Source organism: Lolium rigidum, chromosome 1, assembly GCF_022539505.1.
Source record: "Lolium rigidum isolate FL_2022 chromosome 1, APGP_CSIRO_Lrig_0.1, whole genome shotgun sequence".
Taxonomy (NCBI): Eukaryota; Viridiplantae; Streptophyta; class Magnoliopsida; order Poales; family Poaceae; genus Lolium; species Lolium rigidum.
Window position 1 is genome coordinate 121,104,187 of NC_061508.1, and position 10,995 is coordinate 121,115,181.

The window sequence follows — 10,995 nt, forward strand, 5'->3', positions numbered from 1 at the left end:
GGAGGCCAGGCTCCGCCGCGAGGAGGAGATGAAGCAGGAGGCCAAGCGCCTCGCGGAGGAGGAGAGGCGCCAGAAGTCCAGGCGCCTCACCTGGCAGGAGAGGGAGCAGCGCCTCAGGGAGGAGGTGCAGCTCCGGGCTGCTGCGGCAGAGCAGCGGGCGGCTCCGGACCCGCACTCCGCCTGGGAGGAGGCCATGTGGTCGCTGTTAGGAATAAGCACTCCGAGTCCGGCACGATGTCGTACGTCTCTGTATACGCACTAGTAGAAAATCTCTCATGCGTACCGGTTCCAGAGGGGCATTCGTACCGGTTTTGCAACCGGTACAAATTATTCGGCACTAAAGCCCCCCCCCCCCCCTTCGTACCGGTTGCTTACGAACCGGTATAAAACTGGCCTCCACGTGGGCCACCAGGAGAGCTCAGGGCTAAGGATCTTTGGTACCGGTTGGTAATACGAACCGGTACCAAAGGGTCCCCCGCGGCGAGGGAATTTGCCCAAATCTGCCGCGGCGGAGAATTGGCTTTTTAGGGTTTTGGAGAGGTTTAGGGATATCGGTTTGATTCATATCGCGTCGATGCACCGGAAACGCGTTTGGGTTTAGGTAGTACATGAAGATCAAGATGATGCATAGCAAGTTGGTGCATATAATATAACACACATGTTATTGCATGAGATCGCAAATTAAGTAGCACTATGCATGAAGATCGATCTTCATGCATAGTGGTGCTCTCCGAGGCGTACTCTATATATGTCTATTACATGTAGCATAGTGGTACTCTTCGAGTCAACTATATATGTAACATGTACATCTTCATTCATAGTGGTGCTCTGCGAGTTGTGGTATGACGTCCGAAGGAAAAATCCCGCCAATTCCTCGCCTATTGCTATGAAGCGGTCATCGATTGAGAGCTTGTTCCGCTTTCTTGCCAACTATAAAAGAATAAGATACAAATGAATACATGAAACAACTATTACTGAAACTCAGCACAACTTATGATAACAAAACAAATTTGTGAAGATTGTTTTTGTACCTCTTTATTTCTTTCTTTCATTATTCGTTCTCTCGTTGACAATTCTGCGGATGTACTCGCAAACGAAGAATCCACAGAGATCGGTCCCCGGAGGTTGTTGCGGGCATTTCTTTACAAGAATATAATTCAATCAAACAATAGTCAAGTATGATAATTAAAAGGTGTGTGGACCTACGTAGTACTACTTACTTTCGCACGCCATCGCAGCTTCGGTGTCCATTCACGGGACGTATCTTCCTTGATGAAAGTTTGCCATACGCTGCTCGACAAAAGAAAATGCATAAAAGAGTCATACGCTGCTCGACAAAATTAACGAAACAAACCGATAAGAATTAAAATTACCTTCGAGCATTAAAAAACAAGACAAGTATAGATCCTTTTTTTTGCTTAGTGAGTCCAAGACTTCAACTTCTCCGATTTCCAAATTGATGACGAGAAGAATAAAGTGAAACCTACGCACGTTTCAATATGTAGTGTCATATATATAAGTCATTAGTTAAAATTTTGACATTCGGTGAGCAAAATATAATGTGTTATAAGACAGTAAGACTCACTCGAAGTTGTAAGGCCAAAGTATTAGCTTTTTGTCACGTTGTCGCTTCAAAAACCTTAGCAAAGTCTGCGGTGTATCCTTGTTATAGAGGGGATTCTCTATGGTTTTGACATGCATTGTGTTCGGGTCAATGAACCCAATGTACGTGATATCGTCCCTTTTGCATTCGAGCATCTTCGATCTGCATAATATAGCGCACAAAAGATTATAATCTGCGAGACAATGAACGACTTCTCAAATTAAATAAATAAATCACTTACGAGACAATAGCAGCTGATGATTGATTTGTCGAGGGCCCGGAGATTGTATAGCTGAAAGAGTTCGGCGAAGTCAACGTTCACACAGTACTCCGGAAGTAGTGCTCTTCCCTAACTCGCACCATGATAGTCTCGATCCCTTCCTTTGAGGCCTTAAGGTACCACGAATGCAAGTTACGCATACTTGTTGGTACCTTCCGACATTCTCGACCAAATCTTTCCCTTGAACAAACTGATATGCTCGTTCAGCTAAGGCGTAATCGGTTGCGTCTTGTCGAGAACTTTGAACGGTCTTCCCGTCAAACACCTTGAGAGGGGCGACCGATTGAACGGGTTGTTGTCCGAGCTGGTAGACACTCGTGTATCCCTTTTATCTCCACGATACCCGATTGAACGGGTTTTGTCGCCTCGATCATCTTGTCATACGACCTTTCAATAGAACGCACATAGTCGGATGGCGGCGATGGTACAGGGTCATATAGATTGTCAATGGTACGCACAACTTTCTCCCGATCTAGTGTCTTCTCGAAAGGTATCTACGGCACTTTCGGTGCAAGAATTTCTTCACCTCGGCCTGAACGGCCTCCGCGTTTTCCTCTGGAGTTTTTCCCAAGGTAACTTCTCAGTAGGCGGCAGTTGTTTCTCCTTTCTAGCTTTCTTCCTAGGCGGCGTACCGTTCCGCTTAACGGACGCTGTCTTACGCGGAGGATCTCGAGATGGTGGACTCACGCTGGGGTCCCTCTCGGGTAGGTGTGGACTTGGCTGCTCACCGGGACCGCCACCGGGAGGAGTCGATGGCATTTGCTTGCTCATGTGTAGGAGTCGGTGGCCTTTGCAAAAGGACGACGTACTTCTTCGGCCATAGGGCGAAACCGTGCTTGACATCGGCCGGTGTCCTCTCATCTTCACCTCTAGGAATATCAAGCTCCACTTTTTCAAAACCCGAAACAACTTCATCCACCCCGACACGAACACAACCAGGTGGAATGGGCATATGATGGTGCATTGCTCCATCTTCACTTGGGTACACATAGCCGACCGCCACCTTAACAGACGCGGTCCTGATTAACATATGTAGCTCGCAATCTGTCTTCTCCGTGACATAATCCACGGGGTAGCTTCCTCCACATCCGTCAAGATGCGAGGAACCGACACTGCTTCTTCGCTGAGATGGGGCAGCATCGGCTTGTGGATCCTGTAGAAACAGCGGCTGATCAGGTGCCCTCCGATTTCTCTCAAGAGCCTCCACCCTAGATAACAACTCCGTTACAATGTCGGCGTCCTTCTTCTTCTTTCGCGAACGGCTTCTATAAGTGTCGGCGCTGTCCGGCCACGCTTCCTTCATGGTGAGACACGGGCGAGCTCGTACCCGTCCAACATGTTCGGGGTTCCCCGGAGCGAGTGTCGGCTCGTCATTCTCTCGATCGGGAATGTACTCTCCCTTTCGACCTTGTCAATTGCATCTACAAGCTTCGGTACAATTGCCTCAATTTTTTCCTTCCATTTTCCCTTCGCAACGATCAACCCTGTCTTTGGGTCCAACCACTGCCCCATGAGCGAACAACCATAACTTGGACCGTTCGGGCCAGTCCCATGTACGTAGGAGTGATTCCATGATCCATCGGTTTATTCTCAAACGCTGTCCACTTCGGAATGGCACTCTTGTAGCCACCGACCCCAAATGATGCGGAAGTTTCTTCTTTGCGGCATTTTCGGTATTTTTCTTCGATCGGGACACAAAAGTAGACGATTGCTTATACTCCTTAAATGCGGCCCGAGTGATCTTTTATCTTCACTAGATTATCATCGAATACTTGGATCTTCATTCTTATATTTGTCCCATAAATTTTTCTTGAAGGTACTGGAATTATATGGCCATCTTCTTCCATGTCCATTCCTTGACTTTATTCTTCTGGCCTTCCGTCATGTCTTCCGGTAGGCTGAACTTTGTCATGAGCGTGTCCCAAAGAAATTTTTTCATCGCGTCGTTGACATAACTAGCACCACTCTCCGGGTTCTTCGGCTTATGCCACTCTTGAATGCTGATCGGTACATGGTCCCTAACAATAACTCCGGATTGACTTGTAAACTCCTTGGGCTCCAGTGGTTCACCATTATCCTTGAATGCCGTGAGGGCTAACCTGCCCTCGCACTTTAGCACCCGCGTCGGGCCTCGTTTTGATCTAACGGACTTGCTCGATGATCCGAGAAGGCTAAAAGAAAAAATTATTCGTTAATAAGTGCAATACAAATAAATGAATGCATCTAGGGATGAACATATAGACTAATTGATACATAGATATACACCTCGCCGGAGTTTGTGATGGACACTTCGTTGTCTCTTCTAATTTGTTCAGACTCAAGTCCCTCGCCGAAATCATTCGAGAAAGTCTTGGAAATCGTTGTCATCTCCATCGTCGGGTTCCGGACCACGGGCACTCTCATAGATCAATTGCTGCACCGCTTCTTCGCCCTCCTCATCTCGGACGAAGGTGCCGTCCTCCATACCTCAATGTCACTGCAAAATTAAGAAAGCAATTGTATTTCATTCATCATGTCATGATCATATAAATAACAGATTAGAAGAGTGTGCAAGGGTTCACTAAACTTCCCAATATAAATACAGAAGAAATATAAAGGAAACGGCAGTAGTATAAAACCTAATCTAGCTCCTAGGTTAGTTGCCATGTATGACGTCCACTATATGGAAACCCTGGCTCCATGGTCTCTGGCGATGCCGGGGAAAGGATTAGACATACCCCTCCTCCGCCATCTCCTCTCACCCACCTCTCCTTCAGCTCCGACGGGTCCTGTATCGTCATCGCCGGCCCCTCGGCTGCCCAGTGGATCTGCTGCGACACCTTCCAGCTACGGGGCCTCTCGGTCCCCGTCAACTACTACGTCGTGGTACCCCAAACTCCCCATTATTAACGGCGAGAGCAAGGCCGAGGGCGACTCGTGCTTTTGCGGCGAGGACGCGGCCGGGAGAGGATTTTCATGATGGCGCGGCTAAGGGCCGGTGCGGGTTCGGTCTGGGGCAGATTGGCGCGGCGCCGGGCCGGGACAAGAATCACGGTGGACAATCCGCACGGCATCTGCGCCGAGCAGCAGCGGCTCGTGGACACTGCTGTCGTCATCGCTGAACTCCAGCTCGACCCCGCTGGACCCTATCGGACCAACCAAGCGGGGAGGCCCGAGGCCGGCGCACGCACGCCGGGCAGCGGCGGCGCGTCGGGGGTGACGTGGGGCCATGTCGATGCGACCTCGTAGGCGAGCGCGGCGAGCTGCACTAGCAGGGCGTAGCCGCAGCGAGGCGAGCGCGGCCCTGTACCATGCGCCCGTGGTGGACGCCGAGGCCGCGGCGGCGGCGTCGTGGAGGGCCCCGTCGCGGCGGCGGGGCGGCTTGAGCGAGGAGGCGCAGCGCGAGGCGAGGGCGCGCGCCCCGCGGAGGAGCAGCGGGGAGGAGCGCGAGGGCGAGCGGTGCCCGCGGCGCGGCGGCCTCGGCGAGGGGCGGCGGGTGGCGGAGTCCGGCCCTAAAGGGCGACGACCGCGAGGCGGCGAGGGCGGCCGCCGCCGAGCTGTGCGGCCACGCCGCGCCCTTCAGCGGCGTCCGCCGGTTCCCTGCAGGCGAGGTCACCGAGCTGCGGCCACGCCGCGCCCTTCAGCGGCGTCCGCATTTGACCGAACACCCTAAGGGCGTCGGCGTTCAGCAGGCGGCAACGGCGAGGCGGCGTCGCGTCTGGTCGTCTGGGCGTCTAGCTGGGCGTCGCGTCTGCGGCGAGGCGGCGTCGGCGAGGCTCGGCGAGGCGGCGTCGGCAAAGCGGCGTCGGCGAGGCAGCCTCGGTGAGGGCGCACGTCGGCGAGGGCGGCAGCGAGCGGAGGGAGCTTAGGAAAAAAGGCCGGGGGGCGGAGGACTTACCTGCGGCGGCGACGGCGGCTGCGACGGCGGCTGCGATGGCGGCTGCGACGGCGAGGCTGCGAACGGCGAGCTTGCGCGCGAGGCTGCGGCTGTGCGAACGGCGAGGTGGCGCGCGGAAGAAGAAGAAGAATGGGGAAATTTTGCCCCGCGCCGCTAAGTCCTATACTAGGATAGCCCTTTGGTACCGGTTGGTACCACCAACCGGTACGAAAGGCCTTTCGTACCGGTTGGTGATACCAACCGGTACCAAAGGTATTTTTTTTGTTTTCTTTTTCTTTTGCTTGTTTTCTTTTCTTTTGCTTTTCTTTTCTTTTTTTTACTTTTCTCGTTTCTTTTTACTTTTCTGTTTCTTTTTCTTTTCTTTTCTTTCCTTTTCTTTTCTATTTTTTTCTTTCCTTTTCTTTTCTATTTCTTTTTTACTTTTCTATTTCTTTTTTACTTTTCTGTTTCTTTTTCTTTTCTTTCCTTTCCTTTTCTTTTCTACTTTTTTCTTTCCTTTTCTTTTCTATTTCTTTTCTATTTCTATTTTTTTCTTTCCTTTTCTTTTCTATTGCTTTTTTACTTTTCTGTTTCTTTTTTACTTTTCTGTTTCTTTTTCTTTTCTTTTCTTTTATTTTCTATTTCTTTTCTTTTTATTATTTTCTATTGCTTTTCTTTTTCTTTTCTATTTCTTTTCTTTCCTTTCCTTTTCTTTTATATTTCTTTTCTATTTGTTTTCTTTACTCCCGCCACGACGCCGTCCGCGCGGGAAAGTTTCCGCCACGTACGACGTCGCGCGGGAAACTTTCCTGCCACGACGACGCGCGTGGGAGAAAAAAGGCGGGAAAGAAAGGGCGGGAATAAAATTTTATTACGAGTGAACTCGAGTTAAAAGTACATAGCTTAACTGAAAATTAAAGATACATGGCCAAATTCTACTCGTTGGAGTCATTCGGTCATACTCGTGCCTAGCCCTGTAGTAGTCGCCACTCTGTAGTCGTCGTAGTCGCCGTCATCATCGTCGCCGGCATCGGGGTCGCGGTACTCGAACGTCGGCGGGTGAGCACGCGTGGGCTGGGACCGAGGGTAGCGCGGGCGGGGGCCACGGTAGGCCATGACGCCCTGGAGAGTCCGGCCGCGCCACCACGGCCCGACGGCCGGCCTCGTTGAAGTTCGAAGGAGGCGGGCCGCCCTCCTCGTGCCTGGAAAGCGCCCTCTCACGCCGATTGATGAAGAAGCTTTCCCAAGTCGGGTTGTAGTCGGGATGCCACTGGGGATTCCTCCGCTGCTCTGGCGTGAGCTCGAAGTAGTAGTGGTTCGTGATGGCCATCTCGCGCGCCACACCTAGAGGGACTGGAGGGACCGGTACGCCTCCGGCAGCTTAGCAACCAGCCGGTCGGGACGCGGTAGCCCGGCGGGCGAGGGTAGTTCGAGGCGCAAAGCGCCTCCGCCTCCCGGGGGTTAGAGATGCGATGGAAGCCATGGGAGAGAATGATGAGGTTTGCGGATATGAGTCTAGATGTGATATGTAAATGGTGGCCAAGCCTACATATATATAGTGAAAAAATGGCGGGAAGACAAAGGCGGGAACCGGTGGAAAGCGCGGGAAGACAGAGGCAAACCTTTAGTACCGGTTGGTGGGTGCAACCGGTACTAAAGCTGTCGGCAGGATAAGGACGCCCTGCTCGATGAGATAAAGTATGTAGCGCACGACGCTCTGTCTGTGGGATAAGGACGCGTGGGTAACCTTTAGTACCGGTTGGTGGGTGCAACCGGTACTAAAGCTGTCGACGAGGATAAGGACGCCCTGCTCGATGAGATAAAGTATGTAGCGCACGACGCTCCGTCGGTGGGATAAGGACGCGTGGGTAACCTTTAGTACCGGTTCGTGTCTACAACCGGTACTAAAGCTGTCGGCGAGGATAAGGACGCCCTGCTCGATGAGATAAAGTATGTAGCGCACGACGCCCTGTCGGTGGGATAAGGACGCGTGGGTAACCTTTAGTACCGGTTGGTGGGTGCAACCGGTACTAAAGCTGTCGGCAGGATAAGGATGCCCTGCTCGATGAGATAAAGTATGTAGCGCACGACGCTCTGTCGGTGGGATAAGGACGCGTGGGTAACCTTTAGTACCGGTTCGTGTCTACAACCGGTACTAAAGCTGTCGGCAGGATAAGGACGCCCTGCTCGATGAGATAAAGTATGTAGCGCACGACGCCCGGTCGGTGGGATAAGGACGCGTGGGTAACCTTTAGTACCGGTTGGTGGGTGCAACCGGTACTAAAGCTGTCGGCGAGATAAGGACGCCCTGCTCGATGAGATAAAGTATGTAGCGCACGACGCTCCGTCGGTGGGATAAGGACGCGTGGGTAACCTTTAGTACCGGTTCGTGTCTACAACCGGTACTAAAGCTGTCGGCAGGATAAGGACGCTCTGCCTATAAAAGGAGCATCGATACACCATGGGAAGCAGCTCAACAAGCCAACATGGATGGAGAGTTTCATCACCATGGATGGAGGAAAGGGTTGGGAAGAAATCTCCCGTGGCGGAACTTGTCGAAGATGCCCTTGGTGCACACGCCCTATGGCATCTTCGGAAGTTCCGCCTCGGAAAAATTTCCCTGCAAGCCCGTGGAAGACTCCATCTCCTCTAACAAATGTTGGGGAAAGGGTTGGGAAATCTCCCGTGGCGGAACTTGTCGAAGATGCCCTTGGTGCACACGCCATATGGAATCTTCGGAAGTTCCGCCTCGGAATTTTTTTCCTGCAAGCCCGTGGAAGACTCCATCTCCTCTAACAATGTTGCGGAAAGGGTTGGGAAATCACCCGTGGCGGAACTTCTCGAATATGCCCTTGGTGCACATGCCCTATATATGGCATATTCGAGAAGTTCCGCCCTGCAAGCCCGTGACTTAACTAGTAAAACAAGCCAACCATCTCCATTGTTAATATCTTACATACAGTAACATCATTACACAAAAGTGATTTCCATATTGAGATACACAAGTTATACTCCATCTCCTCTAGTCTTCGAGTTTTCTTCGCCCGTTTCCCTTTCTTCTTACTGCGACGCAACCATGGACAATCTTCATTGTTTAAGATGATGCTTGGGTCAATTTTTACCTTGAAGGGTGGAATATCGTCAAACTTATTATAATCTTCGACATGTCTGTCTTGTCCTCTACTCCCACGATGTTTCTTTTCCTGAAAGAACTATGTGCCGCTTTGGCTCATCGTATGATGTGTCCTCTTGCCTTTCTTTTCTTTTTTTCGGTTTGCTAGACATATCCTTCACATAAAAAACCTGCGCCACTTCACTGGCTAGGACGAATGGTTCGGTGTCGTACCCAAGATTCTTGAAATCCACTGTAGTCATTCCGTACTGCGGGTCTACCCATACCCCGTCTTTCGAGGTTGAACCATTTACACCGGAACAAAGGGACCTTGAAATTAGGTCCATAGTCAAGTTCCCATATCTCCTCTATGTACCCATAATATGTGACCTTGTTCCCATTGCCATCTTCTGCATCAAAGCGGACACCACTGTTTTGGTTGGTGCTCTTTTTGTCTTGGGCGAAAGTGTAAAATGTGTTCCCATTAATCTCGTACCCTTGAAAAGTCGATATAGTAGAAGATGGTTGCTTGGCCAACAAGTACAGCTGCTCGTCATCGGTGACATTCATGAGACGTGTTTGCAACCAACCGCCGAAAGTCTTCATGTGTTCTCCATCAATCCAATCTTCACGTTGCTCCGGGTATTTAGAGCGTAAGATCTCCTTGTGTTCCTCTTTGTACGGAGCCACCAAGATGGAATTAAGTAGAACTGTGTAGTGTGCTTGAGTGAAAGAATGTCCGTCCATACACGTTGCTGATTTCTTTCCTAGCGTGCCTTTTCCACGCAGTCTCCCCTCATAGCGCGATTCGGGAACACCGATCGGCTTAAGGTCGAGGAATAAAGTCAACACAAAACTCAATGACCTCCTCTGTTCCATAGCCCTTGGAGATGCTTCCTTCGGCCTAGCACGGTTATGAACGTACTTCTTTAAGACTCCCATGAATCTCTCAAAGGGGAACATGTTGTGTAGAAATACAGGACCGAGAACGCCAATCTCTTCGACCGGGTGAACTAGGAGATGTGTCATAATATTGAAGAAGGATGGTGGGAACACCAACTCGAAGCCGACTAGACATTGGACCACATCCTTCCGTAAATTTTGTAGAGTAAGTGGATTGATCACCTTCGAGAAATTGCATTGAGGAACGCACATAGCTTCACAATGGGTACTCGAACATTTTCCGGCGAAGCCCCCTCAATGCAACCGGAAGTAATTGTGTCATAATCACGTGGCGGTCATGAGACTTTAGGTTTTGAAACTTTTTCTCCGACATGTTTATTATTCCCTTTATATTCGACGAGAAGCCGGACGGGACCTTGATGCTACTCAGGACTTCAAAAAGATCTCCTTCTCCTCTTTGGTAAGAGCATAGGCGGCGGGACCTTGATACTTCTCGGATTCGGGTTGTTTCCTCCGTGGATACTTTGCTGGTCCTGCCGTGCATCCGGTGTATCTTTTGTCTTCCCATACACGCCCAAGAAGTTTAGCGAGGTTCACGCAAATATTTTTCGTCACGTGCATCACGTCGATTGCAGAGTGAACCTCTAAGAATTTCCGGTAGGGTAGCTCCCAAAATATCGACTTCTTCTTCCACATGGGTACGTGTCCGTCAACATCATGCGGAACAGATTGTCCGCCGGGACCCTTTCCAAAGATCACTTCTAAATCCTTGACCATATCATATATAACTTCCCCATTAGGGCGGGTAGGCTTCGTTCGGTTATCCGCCTCACCTCCGAAATGCTTTCCTCTCTTTCTTACGTGATGTTGTTTTGGAAGAAATCGACGATGCCCCAGGTACACATTCTTGTTTCCCAAATAATTACTATCGGTCTCACCTAAACGGTGTGTGCATGCATTGTATCCCTTGTTTGACTGCCACGAAATGTTACCAAGAGCGAGGCCAATCATTGATGGTTACAAATAACAACGCTCGTAGGTTAAATTCCTCTTGTTCGTGCTCATCCCACACGGGTACACCTTCGTCACGCCACAACTCTAAAAGTTCTTCAACCAATGGCCTCAGGTACACATCAATGTCGTTGCCGGGTTGCTTCGGGCCCTGGATGAGCACCGGCATCATAATGAACTTCCGCTTCATGCACAACCAAGGAGGAAGGTTATAGATACATAGAGTCACC